General features: G+C 43.1%; 1 pseudogene; it reads right to left on the reverse strand.

Annotated features, from left to right (window-relative positions):
* Positions 1-12265: 12265 nt before the first annotated feature.
* Positions 12266-13236, reverse strand: LOC127205914 (heterogeneous nuclear ribonucleoprotein C-like; annotated as a pseudogene).
* Positions 13237-20251: the final 7015 nt, after the last annotated feature.

Consider the following 20251-nt stretch of genomic DNA (forward strand, 5'->3'; position numbering starts at 1 on the left):
GGACAGGCATAGAATGTGATTTAAACATGAGTCAAAGACTGCAGAGGCTCCAGGCGAACCCACTTCTCCTGTGCCAGGAATCTTGCATAATGCCATTTTACTCAAATTAAATTTTGAATAGTTCAGAAATGGAGAGACAATAACATTAGGATTCATTTATAAGGCCAGTCTACAGAAGCCCGCTGGGGGAACCCTAGAGTAATTAGGGCAGTCAGCTTGGGGAAGGTAGGCATTCCCCCATTTCTTGGTTCAATGTCTGGAGTATAAAGTGATTAAATGGCAAGTCTTTAGGTTATCCTTACCCCCACTTCCAGATGGATATTTAATTATACTATACAGCAGATGTGCAACGAAAGGTAAGTTTCTTTTCGTAGCCCAGCAAAACGTTGCCTTTTCTCCTATGGAGGGTTTGAAACGCTCCATCTACTGGCCGGAGAAAAAAGGGAAGGGGACCAGTGCTGCAAAGATCAGGCAGCCATCCAAGAGAACACAGAGAGGCCTCAGCCTGTGAGGACAGACAGAAGATGCCCCTGTCACGTGCCCCATCAATGTAAGCAGAAGTCTGTAGAACTCTACTGAGAAACTGATGGGGTGGACATCTACAAGTACAAATTCACAGCCTTTGAAGATGCTACTTTCAAAACATTGTGGGTTCGGAATCAAGAACTGAGTAGTAAAGACACCAGAAGGTGGATGGGGAGAAAATTTCTAACATAAGATAGTAAAGGACAAGTTCTTGTGGGAACGAAGACAATCAATCTCCTAACATAAAAGGAAGAGAGTGAGCCAGACTTTAGCTGCTAAGGCATCACCTATAGGAAGGCTCTGAAAATTGAGCCTAGGATTGGCTGTCTGTATTTCAGAGCACATCAATACTTTATGAAGTTTTAATGAAAGCGTCAGCTTAGTCATTTGGAATAAAACTATTAGTGTCTTAATAAACACAAATTGAACAATTAAACAATACAACCAAATGTCATACGGTGGAGACTCCTGACAGAAGCACACCTCTGCCTGTTACAGTTAAAGTGTTGGTGTGCCGTCAGGATGGCCTAGGCTGTATGGGCAATCTCCATAACAGAACGTTTCCTAATAAGATTTACTTCTGTCTCTGTGTCATTAAACCAAAATGAAGCCATGCAAGCCACAGGCAGGCCATGCCCCCGGGAGAAAGGGGCAGATAACTCATGGCTGCGTCTTGTTTGCCTGAGGCTTAAGGCACATCCCATCGGATAGTCAATAAGGATTCGGATGTGTGCAATCTGTTAAGTATTTCTAAGATGAAAGGATGGGACTTGGAGATAGTCCTCAAAGTCAGCAAAGGTGACTAGAGCAACCCCAAACAGAACAGCTGAAATAACAATAAATAATAGGAAATAAACAAGCACAACCTCCTTTTATTCTCCTCATCTGTTTCGGTAGCTACAACTAGAAGATCTTGGGCCCTGGGTGGGATGTTTAATTTGTGTTTATCTAAATTGACCAATAACAAGATTAATGATTAATCCATTAAATTGGTATTTATGGTCTAAACTTAACAACAACCGAAAACTGAAGCTTGAGGCTGAAGAAACGGCTCAGCTACCGATCGCTTGCTCCTCTTGCAGATTTCTGTTCTCAGCTCCAACACCAGGTGGTTCACAACTGCCTAAAACTCCAGCACTCGAGATCCGATACCACTGTCTGCCCTCTTTGAGCACCCACATGTCCGGGGGGGCGGGGGGGGAGGAGAGGGAGAAGGAAAGGGAGAGGGAGGGAAGGATGGAGGGAAGGAGGGAATGTTTAACATTTTAAAACCTAAACCCAGAACTACAGACAATCTAACAACTCTGGAGCTTATACCTCTAAAGAAATTGAAATGCACACTCCCCCATTCAGGGCAGCATTATTCATGCTAGCCAGATGCAGAATCAAGATACAAGTGAAGAGATGAAGGAATCGTGAGAGAGAGAGACCTATAGTCGGATACCGCTCAACCTTAGAAGGGCAGAAACTCAGTAGTGTGTCAACAAGGGTGAACTGAGACCACTTGTTAATGAAACAAGCCACACGGAGAAGGGCAAGCTCCCTGTGATCTCACTCAAACATGAAGTCTCACAAACCCAATTTTGTGGAAGAGAAGAATGGGAGTGTCTGGGGCGGAGGGCTGGCGGCAAGGAGAATGGAAAGCGTCGGCCAACAGCACAACATTCGTGAGGAGAACAATTTCTGAGACGCACCACGCAGAATATTGATTGCAGTAACTAACAATGCACATTTTAATTTTGCTAAGAGTATGTTTGAAAGTCCTTACCACAGAAAAGTGTATGAGGTAATACTAGCACACTTGACTTGACCGTTCTTTCTTTTTTTTAATTTAAATTTAATTTTATTAATTTATTCAGATTACAACTCAATTGTTATCCCATCACTTGTATCCTCCCATTCCTCTCTCCCTCCCACTTTCACCCTATTCCCCTCCCCTAGGTCTATGACCGAGGGGATCTCCTCCCATACTATATGGTCATAGGCTATCAAGTCTCATCTTTGTTGTTGTTGTTGTTAAAATCTTTTTTCTGTTATTGAAACAGGGTTTTACTGTTGTAACCTTGGCTGGTCTGGAAGTATGTAGGCCAGGCTGGCCTCCAACTCATAGCAATTCCTCTGCTTAAGATCCCATGTGCCACCACACCTGGCATGAAAGCACCTTTTAACTAGGGTTTTTGCTAGATGCCGCTCTGCAGAATGCTTGCCTGGCATACATGGGGCTTTCACACTTTCCACAAAGCCACAAATTAGGAAATACACAAGCACAAAAGGTGGATCCTTCAAACACTTCTAGACACATGCTATGCTGGACTGGAAACAGGACCTGTTTTGCAACTACTGCTGTCAAGGGGAACTTATCTGCCGAGCCTGTGAGAGGCCGCACTCACATTCGCCATTACAAGATGGCGCTGACATCCTGTGTCCCAAACTGGTAAACAAGTAATCTGCGCATGTGCGAAGGAACTTTCCACTTGTTGTGCTCTGCCTCTCCCGTGGCGTCATATCGCCTGATGAGTAACAGCCAATCAGGGACTGACACATCCTAAGCGGAGAACAGTTTCCTATATAAGGGATGGGTTTCTGCTGTTTGGGGTCTCCATTTTACTTGTTGTAAGCTTATGCTCTCCCTCTTAAGATGCATTAAAGCTTTACTGCAGAAGGATCCTGTGTGTGCAGCGTCGTTCTTGCTGGCGAGACGGTAACGCGAGTCACACGAGCCCTTCCATCTAGGCTAGCCAAGCAATCAAGTGTCATCTTGGTAGCCTGCTTATTCTTCCTTTGAGTGCCACCAGGCCTCCCCACCAAGGGGATGGGATCAAATATGGAGCATCAGAGTTCATGTCAGAGTCAGTCCCCACTCTCCACATAACTGTGGAGAATGTCCTGTCCATTGGGTAGATCATAGTAGGGGTTCAATGTTTGCTATTGTATTATCCTCGGTTAGTGCAATAGTTTGAGCAGACACCCCCCCCAGGTCCCGATCCACCCATCACAATGTTCTTCTTGTAGGTTTCTAGGACCCTCTGGGTCCTTCTATTTCCCCATCTCCTATATTTCTCTTACCTAGAGTCTCAGTAGGATGTCCTCACATCTATCCCAATCTCCTGGTAAGTGAAGACTTTCATAGGATGTGCCTTTTGGGCTAGTGCCCAGTTATAAGTGAGTATATACCATGTGAGAATTTCTGCTTCTGTGTTAGCTCACTCATTATGACCATTTCTAGTTCCCTCCATTTGTACACAAATTTCAGGATTTCCTTGTTTTTAATAGCTGAGTAGTATTCCATAGTATAAATGTACCACAGTTTCTTTATCCATTCTTCAACTGAGGGACATTTAGGTTGTTTCCAGGTTCTGGCTATTATGAATAAGGCTGCTATGAACATGGTTGAGCATATGACCCTGTTATGTAGAACATTTTCTGGGTATATTCCAAGGAGTGGAATAGCTGGGTCTTGAGGAAGCCCTATTCCCAGTTTTCTGAGAAAGCGCCAGATAGATTTCCAAAGTGGTTGTACAAGTTTGCATTCCCACCGGCAATGAAGGAGTGTTCCTCTTTCTCCACATCCTCGCCAGCATGTGGTGTCACTTGAATTTTTGGACTTGATCATTCTTAAATGCACACTTAAAAATAAATTCCGAGAGCACTTTTAATCCTAGCCTTTAATCCTAGCACTCGGGAAGCAGAGGCAGGCAGATTGCTGTGAGTTCGACACCAGCCTGGTCTACAAAGCAAGTCCAGGACAGCCAAGGTTACACAGAGACCCTGTCTCAAAACACCAAAAACATTTCTCAGAACTCTTTTTTTCTTGTTTTAAATGTTCTTTTTATATTTTGTTGTTGTTTGAGGTAGGTCTCTGTGTAGTCTTGAATGCCTATGTGCAAGCAATCTTCCCTCCTCATTCTTAGTAGTCCTGTGTAGGCATAAGGTTATTGTGTAGTTTAAATTCTGATCTCCTGTCTAAATGTTGTGTAAACTCTGCTCGCCAGTTGTTACCCTGTTATGTCATTAAAGCAGCGTACAGCCAATCAACGAGCAGGGGAGAGAATAGGGCGGGACTTCCTTCCCAGCCAAGGTGTGAGGAGTTAGGAGAGGAAGAGAGGACTGAGCCATCGGTAGAGGTCCAAGGAAGATCAGGAGGAAGGAGCTGGAGCTGAGGAAAGATACAAAGTGCAAGCATCACTGGGATGTTTGCTGGGAGTAAGACAGAATAGCATAGAGAGTTAATAATAGACTTTAAAATGCTCAGATTGTGTTGTGAAGCCTTGTATTATGAAAGAGTCTCGATTTTTTGTGAGATAGCTGGGTTAAGAAATAAGCAAGAGATACTAACACCGGTTTATAAAAATAACTTCAACAGTGCTGGGACTACAGGTGTGCACGGCCATTCCAACTCAGTGTTCATTCTTCCTTTGAGCAGATGGTCCACTAGTGTAGCTGAGAGTTCAGACAGTGGGGAAGAATAAATAAACATATGTAGTTGAACATTCTCCTTCCTCCTCTGATATGAAGGGAGCCATATTCTGCCTCAGTGGCAGGCAATGTCACTAGTTCTTCACATGCGTACCCTCCCGGAGAGATTTTACAGACACAAAAGCAATTTGGGTCAGGGGGGGCGGGGATATGGACATATCATCATGCAAAAATTCATTCGGTGTAATTTCAAAAGTCCCCACAGTCTATTACAGTCGCTACACTGTTTACAAGTCCAAAGTTCAAACTCTATTCTAAGACTCACGATATTCTCCTTACTATAACCCCCTGTAAAAATCAAAATCCAAAGCAGATCGCATTCTAGGCACAGGGTACGCTTTACCATTCAAAAATGGAGGAAAGGGAGCAGAGTGCAGGCACGCTGGACCAAAGCAGGACCTAAACCCAGCAGGGAACAGTCCACATTCTGTATCTCCGTGTGTGATGTCAAAAATCTCTTCAGATCCCTACCTGCCCTCAGCTTTGTTAACTGAGACTCACTTCTTTCTCTTGGGCAGGTATCACAAGCTGTAAGCGTTGCTCCTTGGAAAGTAGCCCACGACTTTTGTATCTAAAATATCTTGGGATCCCAAACACAACGCAGGCTTCACCCTCCCAGCTTCACACAGTGGCCTCTCTAGGCCTCCAGGCCAGGACTCCCCTGACACACACCTGACCTCAGCAACTTTTCTTTGCTGAAGAAAGAGATTGCACAGCCCAGTTTTTGTATATTTCTTGATAAAGCCAGAACCACACGGCCAAAGCTGCCAAGTTCTTCTGCTTGCTGGAGCCGAAACTTGGTCCCTCTTTCAATAGTATTCCATCAACCTTCTGGTTTTGACTGTTTCCTTCAGTGCTTGAGATTTCCTTTAATTCATTTTCACAAGTTGGAAGTTTATCTGGTTGGGGTCATGTCCTGAGGAGTCACCACTCCCTTTATCCCCTTAGCATCAGGATAGTCTTTAAATGCATCTCTTTAGGCACCAGACTTAGCTACATTATATTTCTTGGTCCTCTTTTCCTCCTCTAACTATACATTTTTTAAAATTTCTTTTTGTAAATCTTGCTTCTTTTCATTATAATTTGCATAAGACTGACCACTAGTAACCACATGACACAGTCAATACTAGGCTTGAAATCTCTTCTGCTAATGCTATTAATCCCAAACTCTTCAATTTAGTCTCAGGCATTTTTTTATTTTTATTTTTTTGACAAGGGCAGAAAGTAGTTACCTTCGTTGCCAAAATATCGCAAGAACAGTCTCCAGGTGTCTCAGTTAGGGTTTTATTGCTGTGAAGAGACACCATGACCAAGACAACTTTCTTAATAAAGAAAATATTTAGTTGGGGCTGGCTTACAGTTTCAGAGGTTTAGTGCACTATCGTCATGGCAGGAAGCATGGCAGCGTGCACACAGACGTGGTGCTGGAGAAGGAGCTGAGAGCTCTACATCCTAACTGACAGCAGGCAGGAGGAAACTCAACTCCACACTAGTCAGAGCTGGAGCCTGTATAATACCTCAAAGCCCACCTACCCAATGATACACTTCCTCCAACAAGGCCACACCTCCTAACAGTGCCACTACCTATGGCCAAGCATTCAAACACATGAATCTATGGGGACCATACCTATTCAAACCACCACATTGGGCCTCTTACTAGTATTCTTCCCCTCTGAAACCCCCTGGGCCCCAACAGTCCACGTTGCCTTCAGCACCACTGCCTTCCATGCTTCTTCTAAGATGGCCCAGTAAGCCTCGCTCGCCTACAGTGTTCAACCACTTCTCTAGTTCATAGTCCTAAAGTCTTCCATAGTTCTCCAAACAACAGAGTGGTCAGGCCTGTCGTAGAAATATCTGTTTGATACCAACTTCTATCTTAGTCATTGCTCTACTTTTGTGAAGAGACACCATGACCAAAGCAACTGTCATGGAAGAAAGCATTTAATTGGGAGCCCGCTTACAGTTTCAAAGGTTTAGTCCATTATCATCATGGTGGGGAGCATGGGCAGGCAGATGGTGGAACAGTAGCTGCGAGCTACGTCCTGATCCCTAGGTAGATAGAGAAAGAGCCCTGACCATGGCATGGGCTTTTGAAACCCCAAATCCTACCCCCAGTGACACACTTTCTCCAACAAGGCTGTATCTGTCCCAACAAGAGCACACTTTCTGATCCTTCTAATCCTTTCAAATAGTGCTATCCCTGGTAACTAAGCATTCAAATATATCACCCTATTGAGACCATTCCTGTTCAACCTACTACAGATGATATATGTGAAAGAAACCATATGTTTAGGAAGGCCTCCACCTTTCTTAAATGTTTAGCCAACAGGCTGGCAGCACTCACTCGCAGGCACCAGAAGAACTTGTTTAGATGAGCTTGTTATTACTGTGATTATATTCCACTGAATGTCAGAGACATCATTTTGATTATCTTATCAAAAACTTAGACCCTCTCCATAGATAAAGAAACATGCATGTAGCTGATACCAAAAAAATGCATAAGAAAATTGTATTATAAAACATCAAAGAATGCAAGGCTCAGAGTGGCTAGCTTGCTGAAATTCATACAGTTATTAAATAGTATTAATAGCTATTAAGTAGTTATTAAGTAGGGCTATGATCTGACTCCAAATGTCACCCTCTACCCTGGCACAGGAGACCTGATGTTCCCTTCCTCTTGTCTGTGAATTGCTCTTACTAGGTCTCCTCACTGAGGAGATGGAATAACAGAGTGGGTGGTATCAACTCACCAACTCCTGGAGTCCCCAATGCCCACCTAGCTTGGAAATAGCTAACATTCTATGCAACACATTGTAGTGTTCGGTGAGTCAATCTTATCCCATTAAGATAAGACTGTTAGCCTAACAAGTAATACATGACTGAAAGTAAAAGATGCTGAAGACACAACAGAGTTGCCTTATTAGTCTCAACTTCCTACATGTAGGAACTATTATGGAGAACCATGAGGGAAACTGTTCCTCTCCAACGTACTTTCGGTCATAGTATCTCATCATAGCAATACTAACCCTAACTAAGACATCAGGATAAAGATGGACAGAAATAATTCAGGATGCTTGGCACTGACCTCTGGCCCTCGCAGGAACACTCACAGGTGAAACACAGATACAGACGCACAGACACCACTTAGCTATTTAACAAGTAATTAATTATATGAAGAATTCAAAACATGCATCCTTTCATCAAATTACCTGATTTAGAATTTTCAGGTTTCTTTATCCTACAGAAACTCTGTCCCATGATTCACAAATGTGAGACACTGGACCTCAAACTTGTCTCCACTTGTCACCTGGCCAGCCATAATCTGTTGACTCTTGATGGAGGGACAGGAAGTGAGTCTCACAATAAGAGAAAGAGAATTGGGAGAGAGGATTTGTGGAGCATCAGGGCTCTGGAGAGCAATGGGAGATTGCATCCTGTGGACGCCTCTCTGGAAGATGGGAGGAAAAAGCAAATGAAAGACCCTGTGCCCAAGAAGCGGGCACAATGATGATGCTGGTTAAAAAATCAGGTTCAGATGTGATTTCAGTCTTCACTGTTGGACAAGTTGCTTGCCTCTGACTCTCTGCTTCCTCACCTGTAAGATGGGAGGATATCTCAGTGGGGCTCTGTAAGACTATGTATTGGCATAGTGTCTGACCCAGTGAAACCGGCCGCTCTGAAAGCCACGCTGACTAACTGGCTTGTAACTGGACATTCTACCAGACGAGTCACGCTACGCATGCTGAAAGCACTTTTCATTGAAATCTCAGAATGAAAAATATATTATTTTTTATTTTAATCTTTTAGGATACATACAAAGTAATGGCTTTCATTATGGTATTTTCATACATGTGCGTCACTATACTTTGTTCTTATTAATTAGGACTGAACGCAGGGCAAGTGTTTTTTGTTGGCTCGCTGGTTGGTTGGTTTGGTTGGCTGCTTGGTTGATTGGTTTGATTGGTTGGTTGGTTGGTTGGTTGGTTTGGTTGGCTGCTTGGTTGATTGGTTTGATTGGTTGGTTGGTTGGTTGGTTGGTTGGTTTGGTTGGCTGCTTGGTTGATTGGTTTGATTGGTTGGTTGGTTGGTTGGTTGGTTTGGTTTGAGTTTCCTTGTGAAGTATGAATGTGTTTAAAATTTTATTAGTTACTTTCCCAACAGTTTTACTTTTCTATTTTTAAGAAAGCTTCTACTCTTGTGACTCTTATCAGGTTTGGGCACCAAAACTATTTGTGTTCATAGCATGACTGAGAAGCATTTCCATTTTTTAAATTCTAAAAGGAATTGGTTTAATTCTTATATTTCTTCTTTATATGCTTCAGGAGTTCACTGGGGAAACCATCTGGCCTCCAGTAGGATGACTGTTACTCTCAGATTTAATTTTTAAATAGACATAAGTTTAATTAGAATTTTTATCTCTTGTTGTATCACTTTTGATAAGAAGATGTTTTTAAGTATGTGCCCATTCATTTGAATTTTTAAGTTACAACTTTTTTATTTTAATTCATTTTTATTAAAATGTTTCATGCAATATATTTGTATCATATTCTTTCTCCTCTGTTAACTCCTTCCAGATCTTTTCCACTTCTCTATCCACATAACTTCATGTTCTTCTGCTCTTAAAAAAAATAAGTAAATAAATATAAACTAAAAAACAACAAAAATTACCAAGACTAAACAAAACACACAGACACCCGCACACACACGCATGCGTGCACGCACACACCATGGAGTCTGTTTTGTATTGGCCATCTACTCCTGGGCATTGGCCTGCCCTGGAGAGTGGTTGGTACACTCAGCGTCACTCCACTGTAGAGAACGGAATTTCCCTTTCCCAGCAGGGGTCAGTCACAAACAGCTTCTATATTAGGGCTGGGATTTTCCACCTCCCCTACTCAGTGCTGGGATTTTGTCTGGTTTGACCTGTTCAGATCTTGTGTATGATGAAGTGATAAAAGTTTTATTTATTTTTTTTATAGTTTTTACCACATTTTTTAATTAATTTATTCTTGTTACATCTCAATGTTTATCCCATCCCTTGTATCCTCCCATTCCTCCCCCCACCCCCATTTTCCCATTATTCCCCTCCCCTATGACTGTTCCTGAGGGGGATTATGTCCCCCTATATATTCTCATAGGGTATCAAGTCTCTTCTTGGCTACTTGCTGTCCTTCCTCTGAGTGCCACCAGGTCTCCCCCTCCAGGGGACATGGTCAAATGTGAGGCACCATAGTACGTGAGAAAGTCATATCACACTCTCCACTCAACTGTGGAAAATATTCTGACCATTGGCTAGATCTGGGAAGGGGTTTAAAGTTTACCTCCTGTATTGTCCTTGGCTGGTGCCTTAGTTTGAGCGGGACCCCTGGGCCCAAATCTGCCTATCATATTGTTCTACTTGTAGATTTCTAGGCCCCTCTGTATCCTTTTATTTTGTTATTCTCCCATGCGTCTCTCATTTAGAGTCCCAATAGGATGCCTTCCCCTCTGTCCCAGTTTCCTGGTAAGTGAAGGCTTTCGTGGGACATGCCCCTTGGGCTAGTATGCAGATATAAGTGAGTATATACCATTTGATTCTTTCTGTTTCTGGGTTAACTCACTCATTATGATCATTTCTAGCTCAATCCGTTTATCCACAAATTTTCGGGAATTCCTTGTTTTTAATAGCTGAGTAGTATTCCATAGTGTATATGTACCACAGTTTCTTTATCCATTCTTCTACTGAGGGACACTTAGGCTGTTTCCATGTTCTGGCTATTATGAATAAGGCTGCTATGAACATGGTTGAGCAAATTTTCTTGTTGTGTGCTGGAGCATCTTCTGGGTATATTCCAAGGAGTGGAATAGCTGGGTCTTGAGGAAGCCCTATTCCCAGTTTTCTGAGATAGCACCAGATTTCCAAAGTGGCTGTACTAGTTTGCATTCCCACCAGCAATGAAGGAGTGTTCCTCTCTCCCCACATCCTCGCCAGCATGTGGTGTCGCTTGAATTTTTAATCTTAGCCATTCTGATGGGTGTAAGATGGAATCTCAGAGTTGTTTTGATTTGCATTTCCCTGATGACTAAGGAGGTTGAGCATTTCTTTAAGTGTTTCACAGCCATTTGATACTCCTCTGTTGAGAATTCTCTGTTTAGTTCCAAGCCCCATTTCTCAATTGGGTTATTCGGTTTGGTGGTGTTTAATTTCTTGAGTTCTTTATATATTTTAGATATTAGACCTTTGTCAGATGTAGGGTTGGTGAAGATTTTTTCCCATCTTGTACAATAAAAGGTGCTCCGGAGGAATCTCCATACCTGATCTCAAACTGTACTATAAAGCAATAGTAATTAAAACAGCATGGTACTGGCACAGCAATAGGCTGGTTGATCAGTGGAATCGAATCGAAGACCCAGATATGAATCCACACACATATGGTCACTTGATTTTTGACAAAGAAGCCAAATCCATTCAATAGAAAAAGGATAGCATCTTCAACAAATGGTGCTGGTCTAACTGGAGGTCTATGTGTAAAAAAATGAAACTGGACCCATATTTGTCACCTTGCACAAAACTCAAATCCAAGTGGATTAAAGACCTCAACATAAAACCAGAGACACTAAGCCACTTAGAGGAAAAAGTGGGAAAGAGCCTGGAACATATTGGCACAGGAGATAAAAGTTTTAAATAACAGTTATAGTCTTCTGAGGTTTAGTCAAATCTTCAGTGACATTTGACTTTCTGTACAAGATGGCGGTCATTTATATTCATATGCTCTCTCATTAATCGTCCTAGAAATGTATCAATTTTATTAGATTTTTCAAAGAACCACCATTTAGATTTACTGGCTTCCTCTATTTAAGACTTTTCCCATTTGATTCCCCTCATTTATATTCTTTCCCATTTTAGTTCTTCTACTTTTTTTTTTTTTTTTTTTTTTTGTCATTCTTTTCTAATTTGTTGAGGTGTAAAATTAAATAATTTTGGTGTTTTTTTTTTTTTCTTTTTTCTTTTTTTAAACCATTCAACCCTTTATTGTTAAGTCAAAGAGGTATCAAAATTAAAGCAAAACTTACAGGGTAAGACTTAACAAAACTACTAGGGAGCATCAAAGGAAGTGAAAATGGAGCTAGGCACAGGGCGGTTATGAATTAATGGGCACAGGAAGGAAGAGGAGGGGGACAGCTGTGAGGATGCGCTGATGTCACTAGGGGAGGATCTGGTGTTACTTTGATCTCTCACAAGCGCCCAGGTAAATGAAGAATGGGGTAAGATTTCTAAACTCCATTATATGTTTAGGAGCCATCCTCCCCCATTGGCGCTGTCTCTGTCATCCTATCCTTCCTCAGCCTCTTCCTCATCATCCTCGATCAACTCCAGCTGGTCATCTTCTCCCCCCCCCCCCACCACCCCCAATCTTCATTATCGTCACGATCCCCCAGGCCGCCCTCCTCAGCAGAGCCATCTGCACCTGCCTCAGACGCCATCTTCACATCTTCACATTAGTCTCCTTCTTCTTCACAGAGGTGCTGCTCTGCACTTCTTCAGACTTTCCGTTCTTCATCTCTACCGGGGATGCGAAGGCAAGTCTGCTTGTTTACTTTTTTCTTTTTCAATTTTTTCCCCCAGGCTTTCCAGCAGAGAATCCACTTTTTGTTTTATCTGAGTCAGTACCTTCTTAATGGCCTGAAGATCATCATTTTTCAACTTCCCAGAGTTGGAAGAAGATCCCCGTTCGAATTGAATCCACTTTTGCCCCTTCCTGAGGTGTTTCCTGACACACGCTGGCGTTTAGAAGGCACCACAGCTCGAGCAATAGGAGGAGGAGGAACACGTGCTGGATAACTGAGCATCCTGTCATAATAATCCCGTTGAAAGTCATAGTCCAAGTCAAATGAAGAACTGAGCGGAGGGGACAGAGAAAGGTGTTCCGGCACTGACCCGTACATCTCTGCTGCAGATCGCTTCACACCTGCTTTTCCTCGGTTTACTTTTGCCTCTGCACCCAGGTTAATATCTAAATCCTGGCCAGCGATCATTCTGCCATCCTCTCCAGCGCCAGCAGCCCGGGCATTTCTTTTATTAATATACTGGATGAAGGCAAAGCCCTTATGCACAGAGCAACTCATAATGTTGCCATACTTTGAAAAGATGGCCTCCACATCAGAGTGCTTGACCACAAGCGTGTTGAGATTCCCAGCGAATACACGGGGATTCATGGATCGAGGATCTGTCTTGTTGACAACATTGCTAGCCATCTCCTTTGATGATAAGGTGTCTCACAAAGCTGAAAATATAGCTGAATATATAAAAAAAAAATCTCACAAGAAGGAGAGCGAGAAGAGACTGCCTTTCATACTTCAGGTCAATGCCGAGATACCAAAGCTACAACAAGCAGGGAAGGACATGACCATCTGCTCTCTGTCTCTTCACAAAATCTGTTTCTCTCTCTCTCTTTTTTTTTAACATATACATTTAATGATAAATTATTCAGGGCTGGAGAGATGGCTCGGTGGTTAAGAGCACTGGCTGCTTTTCCAGAGGACCCATCTTCAATTGCCAGCACCCACAAGGCAGCTCACCACTGTCTGTAACAGGCCCAGGAGTTCTGACACCTTCACACAGATATGCATGCGTGAAAATGCATAAAATTAAAATATAAAATATTTCCTCTAAATAAGCTTTAACTTCAGTTACATAATTTGAGATGCTATATTTTCATTGTCATTTTATCCATAAGAGCCTCATTTTTACTGCACTCTCTCTCTCTTTGATTCATGGGGCATTTGGATGTTTACCGCTTAATCCCCAAATATGTGGAGATTTTCTACTTGTTTTTGTTATTGACTTATAGTTTGATATGTAATTCTTTGAAACTTGCATAAAAAATGTGTATCCTGGAGTTACTGGGTGTGTTGTTCTAAATATGCTGTTATAAATTGAAGGCAATTACTCACTAAGTTTTCTGAATTTTCTGTGTCTCTATTGATGTAAATTTTTTTTTACTTATTATTGGAAAAGTTAGTTCTAATAAAAAAAAAAACTCAACTAGAACTATGAACCCTAATTCATATTTAGGTTCAGAGCTCTTGGTTCCTTTAATGGTCTCAAATAACAAAAATGTCTTCCTAAAGGACTGACTTTTAAAATATCCTTTTCACGTCTAGCAGTATATCTTACAATCTATTTACTTGAGTCCGTATGCATAGGCTGTACTTCTTAACAAGAGGCACATGGCTGTGCGTGTGTTCTCCTTTCTTTCTGTGTTTTAACTGGAGTATTGTCAGACACATTTAATATAATTTCTCATACTTTGGCTACTATTTATCTTCTTACATCCGTTTTCTATCTATGCCTCTCCTAGGCTGCCCATGCCCTCACTTCCTCCTCTAAGCCTGGAATGTGCGGTCTCTCTTTCTCCTATCAGTACTTGTATTGTGATGTGGTGAGGTGTGGGTTCCTGTGTCTTTCTTTATACTACTGTGTCTTATGTGCCACGACTCTAGGGCTTGATAGCATTAACCAATCCCTTCATCTCTTGCATCGTGACCTCTCAGTCACCTGCTTTCCTTTCCCAGGAGTTCTCACCTACATTTATTTGGTCTCGCCGCCTATCCCATCTGTTCCCAGCGCTTTTTTTTTTCTCTCTTGTATTTCCTAAACCTAAAAACAAGCAAACCCAAGTTATTCATGGTCTAGACTATAAATTTTATGTCTGTCCATCTCTCAATGGCTAATCATTTCTTCAGTCAGCAATTACACGCTGCTAACCCATCTATTACATTTTTCATTTCAGATACGGGGCAGGGAAATTTTAAGAGGGATGGTTCCAGTTATAGATTATAAAACACAGAGGAGAGTTTCTCTTCCTAGGATGAGCATGAGATCCAGCGTTTCTCTTTCCAGCACTGTGTACAAGCCCTCTTTGGCAACTTTACCTCTTAGCCACCTCCTTTTGTTCCACGAGTGCTGAAATGGTTTAGGCTGATTCATTTTCTACAGGACTTTGGCCATTCAAAATGTTGCTGCCTCTGTTAACCCTCAAGCTTACTTTCTGTCTGCCCAGCCATGAGGAACTGATGACAGCCCTGCTAATACTCTGTCTCTTAGAAGTCATTTTCTGCTTGGTTTCTCAAGCTCTGAGTCCCTGGTGCTTAATGGTCAAAGAACCTTCTTGAAGGGAACAGATATTTGGAACATGGTGCTCACCTCAGTGAGTTTCCCTTCTCTCCAAGAGTTTCCAGTTCTGGCTACAAACCTCTCAGTAGACTGAAAATTTTCCCTTTTTATATAAAAACTTCCTAGTTTTTTGCAATGGGAAGTTTAGGTGACTACACAGTAGTCCACCATCATCACAAGCAGAGTTGAGTCAAGTGAGGTCTTTACATTATAATTCGCAAGTGGCTCATGCCATAGGACCTTGTGGAGCAAAGGCTCACTGTGGCCCATGAAATTCTGAACAGTATGAAAAGATAAAATATCCACAACCTCCACAGGGTTAGGAACCACCATTGAAAAACATCCATAAACACTTGGTTTATATTCAATATAAATTTATTTGCATTAAATAACTTAATTATCTGTATTAAATACCTAATTTAGTAATATTAATGCCAAACTTCCAGCTATTGCCCCAGAAAAAATATTAGGATTTAAATGCTAGATTCTAATTCAATGAATCTTTTTTCTTTCATGTTTCCTTTACTATTACTGAAAAAACACTATTATCATGCTGTCCTTCCTTTTGGCACTTGAATAAAGCACCTTCCTAGGGAGGCAATTTGCACTGAGATCACAACTCCACAGCTAAGGCTTTCCTGTAGAACACTCAAAGGCATGCTAACCAAGATGGCACTGTTCCCTTGGTCAATCATGTGAGAGTTATTTTGTATAATCAAACTACGTTGTTTCCTTTCTCTTGGCTTATGATAACACTTCCTTTGCATTTTTCCTGTGGATCCACTTTAAATTCCCTCGACTGCTCCTTGTAGAGATGCGCTAGACAGTCTGAGTTACTAGGAGCCTGCCTCTAATGTCTTTACGTGCTTGGAAATCACTGAATAGCATCAGCTTCTGGGGCTGTCAGTCTACTGAAAGCCAGCAGGTACTGTCCCCCTCCATCACCCCCCCCCCAAATGGCAGCCAAAAGCCAAAATGAGGAAGAGAGTTCCACAGTCTGTGTCCTGAGGAAATCTGTATTCCTGAGAACACCATGTGGAGAATATGTCCTTTGTTCATGTCTGAAAGTGCCAAACTGTAATGTCATCCTGTGACTTGCCTTTCTCTGAAGCCTCTGGACCCAGCCGGAGAATCAACTTCAGCCTTGCTTCAGGCAAGCTCAACCTCACCTTACTCAGCTCTTCCTTATCTTCTACCCAATACCTGCCTGGCGTGTCTGCCCCTACCACTCACAAACTCCCAGACTGCAACCTCAGTGGACCTCATCTGAACCAGGACGCGAAGGAGAGGAATCCAGCCCACTGGGACAGAGCCTGGTTCCTAGTAAGGACTCAGGTATAGATAGGAATGAACGAAATAGAACTTGGGATGGAGAAGCAGGAAGAGCAGGAGTTGGAGCTCATCCTCTGCTACATAAGTTCAAGACCAGCCTGGAACATAGGAAACTCTGGCTAGAAGGAGCATAAAAGAGAAACGAGTGAAACAAATAAACACGAGAGCATCTCAAGGAGAAAGCAAAACTCAGGAGATGGCTCAGCTAATCGGCCAGTGGCTCCTACCCTGTCCTGAAACCTCTCTGCTAAAAAGACCCTACAGGGCCTCATCTGCTCTCCTCTATAATTTAGTGCCCTCAGTGATGCCATGGCCACCTGAGTCCAAAGGACTTCAAGACCCCGATTGATGGAACTGGCTCTTGACTTCTCTCTGACTGGTTCTCTTGCCTTTGGTCTTGCCCAAGGCTTACTCTGCCCTCTCAGTAATGATTTCCTAGCAAGAATTTGAAAAGCGTTCCTGAAACACAAATCATATCCTACAGTTGCACTCATTTCTCTGGAGGCTTCCCTGTGTGGCTTTCCCGGGTAGATCTGTAGATAAACATTCACTACCCATTAGGGACCTTGAATAGTAGAGGCTTAATTAATTTTTATCATAAATCCCCCTGGGTCTACTCAGAGCAGACCGTGCGGTGACAACAGACAGTAGCGATTTTAATATGAGTTGGATGCAAAGCTTCACTTTTTAGAAATTTACTGCTTTTATTCCACATCTGAATTTGTCTGTGTTCTTTTGGCTGCAGAAGAAATGCATTTTTTTTTAAACTTATGTAACTGAACTGTGGAAATTCATGGCCTGAAGGTAGGCTGATCCCAGGGTAGGGCTTGACCGAGGCTCCAAGGAGGCTCCCATCTCAGCCTCCCTGCCTGTCAGCTTTCTTCTTCTAGTCTTCTTCAAGCCATGGGAATCATGACAGTCAGTTAGTGGCACCAGGCTCATGCCACCCAGCTGTGTCACCAGACCATAACCCAAGGCAAAACGATCCCTGGAGATGTTTCAATTGCCCATCCTAGCCCAGCTGCTCATTTCCAGAAAATCAGCTACAGTCAGTGGGATGCAAATCAGAAGCAGCTCAGCTTGGACCAGAGTCCATTTTTGACCAATCAGCAATGATGAGAAGACCGAGGACAGGGAGGATCTCATCCAGACCATGCGTCTAGCAGCCCTCTTAGCAGAGCAATATACTGTGCTCATAAGTTCTAGCTCCTTCCACGTTCCAAGAAGAACTGCATACTTTTTCTCAACTGTCTATCGGTGCATCAGGTGCAAAGAATAGGCTGGGCTTACCTGGATGTCTATCTGGCCCTCCTGGGTGAGGGTCAGATCTCAGTGTTCTGACCTTGGGGAAGAGACACAATCAGCAAGTGTACTCAGCTCTGCTGAGCAAAGAGCCTGCCTCTCCCACACCCAGCGCAACCCTCCCTGTGACCTGTGGATCCTGCTGTGGTGCCATCCTGTGGGTGGCGAGGTGTCAGAGAGGCCTAGTCTAGATCAACTGTTAGCCTTCTCAGGTCAGATGCAGTGGGCCAGGCCCCTCCTCTAGAGACTGGGTACTCAGTATTTACCTCTTCCTCCTTCGCAGGATATACCTTGACTCTCTGAGCTATAAACAATTGAGCCATGAAAGGTTCTTCAGGTACACGGACAAAATGATCGACATGTGCCAACCTATAGTATCCTCTCAGGGCAACCCAGCTGCCTCGTATCTAGGAGCTACATCTACTGTTCAGTCCCCACCCTATCTGGTCAGCACAGGGCTGAATTAAATCTCTCTGATCCTAGGGGGACAGGATAGAGGACAATTCTTGCCCTCAGTCTGCAGTGGGCTAAGCCTAGTCACCCCCTCGGTTCCTCTGGAATTGGCCCTGCCAGTCCTAGACTTTCTGCCTTAGATTGAGCAGGGAGTGGGAGGTTGGCGGGGGGGGGGGGGGGGGAGGAGATGTTTACCATCTGCTCAATCTGGGGGACACTAGGAGATCAAATTTTTTTTGACATATAATGTTACCGTGGGATAATAACAAATTTTATTTTTCAATAGTAGGAAGATTTATAGATGGGAAGACAGAAGACTTGGGTTTTCCCGTTTATTCAATATTAACTGGCCACATGACCCTTGAGACTATAATTGCACCATTGGACTTTTTTTTTTTTTTTTTTTTTTTTTTTTTTTTTTGTCTTATCTATAATACAGAAGCAATTAGATCTCATCAATTAGCTTATGTTCTTCCACCTCTAATATCCAATGGTCCAGGTTCTGTGCACCAGAAAGAGAGAGATAAAGAAGAAGGAACATAGGAAGACAGCCTAGTTCTGTACCTCCTGATCCTGAGAACAGTCCTTGGGGAGGAGAGGGCTTCGGCTTTGTTCAAGGGATTATAAAATCCACACTTGAGCCACATACTATATGAATGTTGAATTTTTTAAAAGTTCAAGGCTGGTGAGTGGGTAAAGTGCTTCCTGAGGACCCGAGTTCAGATTCCCAGTGCTCACACACACACACACACACACACACACACACACAAAACCAGGGCGTAACAACATGGGTCTGCAGCCCTGGTGCTGGGATGCAGAATCAGGTAGGTCTGTGGGGCTTGCTGGTCAGCTGTTCCACCTGAATCAGCAGGTTCCCAGTTCAGTGACAGACTTAATGTGGAGAGTGATAAGGCAAGACATGAGGCATCAACCTCTGGCAGTCACAGGACTATGCCCACACAGCTGTACACACACACACACACACACACACACAGAGAGAGAGAGAGAGAGAGAGAGAGAGAGAGAGAGAGAGAGAGAGAGAGAGAGGAGAGAGAGAGAGAGAGAGGAGGAGGAGAGGAGAGAGGAGGAGAGAGAGAGAGAGAGAGAGAGAGATTTCAAAATTATTTCACACATTGTCAAATCTCCATATTGCCACAGAGATTAATTAAATGTCAGTTCGTTTTTAAGCATCCTCACCATATTTTCAAACAACAGATATCAAAGGAACAATTTCTCTCATGAGCAGCATGTTTGTTTGATTATAAGTCCTTTTTGCAAGGTGGAGAATCACTGATATTGAGAGAAACCCACAGTATAGAGAGATTGTGCCTGGGCGATGAGAAACTAAGGCTATTTGGGCTTATTAGACAAAAATCCTCTTGGATTTTCAAACTTCACCCCAGTGCCATCCCTTTCCTGAAACCCCCTCGCAGGGTCCTCACCCCCAATAGATTTAGACACACTCAGACTTGGTCCCAGGAGAAACAATGATACTCGCAGCCAGGATCAACTGGCCTAAGACTCTCTGTGATTACTTGTAGAGGTCTAAGTCGTTCACAAGGCACTAGAGGTGCTAAGAACAGAACTGCTGTTCTCTCAGCATTAAGAGGCCAAGGAGCTGGAGCCATAAGGAAAGTCTCACTGAGAGGCTGCCTCAGTGGTGCTATGTCTTCTGCCAAAAGGGTGCAGCCACCCGAATCCATGCCACAGGGAGGCAGCTAAAAGAACAAATACCTCCCCTCCTTCCCACACCTCCCCCTGCCTGTCACAGACCACCCTTCACCCAGTGCAAAAAGGCAAAGGAGTCTGATGCTGTAGCTCACATCGGTTGGCTTCCTTGGGGAGAAATAAGTGTGGTAGGGTAGAGCATGGACATGGAAAAGCAAGACAAGACACACACACACACACACACACACACACACACACACACACACACACACATCCACTTCCTGAGCTGTGCAGGACTCTATATGTAGCTTTCTAGAACTTTCCATATTCAGTAGAAAT

This window comes from Acomys russatus, chromosome 2, assembly GCF_903995435.1.
Source record: "Acomys russatus chromosome 2, mAcoRus1.1, whole genome shotgun sequence".
NCBI lineage: Eukaryota > Metazoa > Chordata > Mammalia > Rodentia > Muridae > Acomys > Acomys russatus.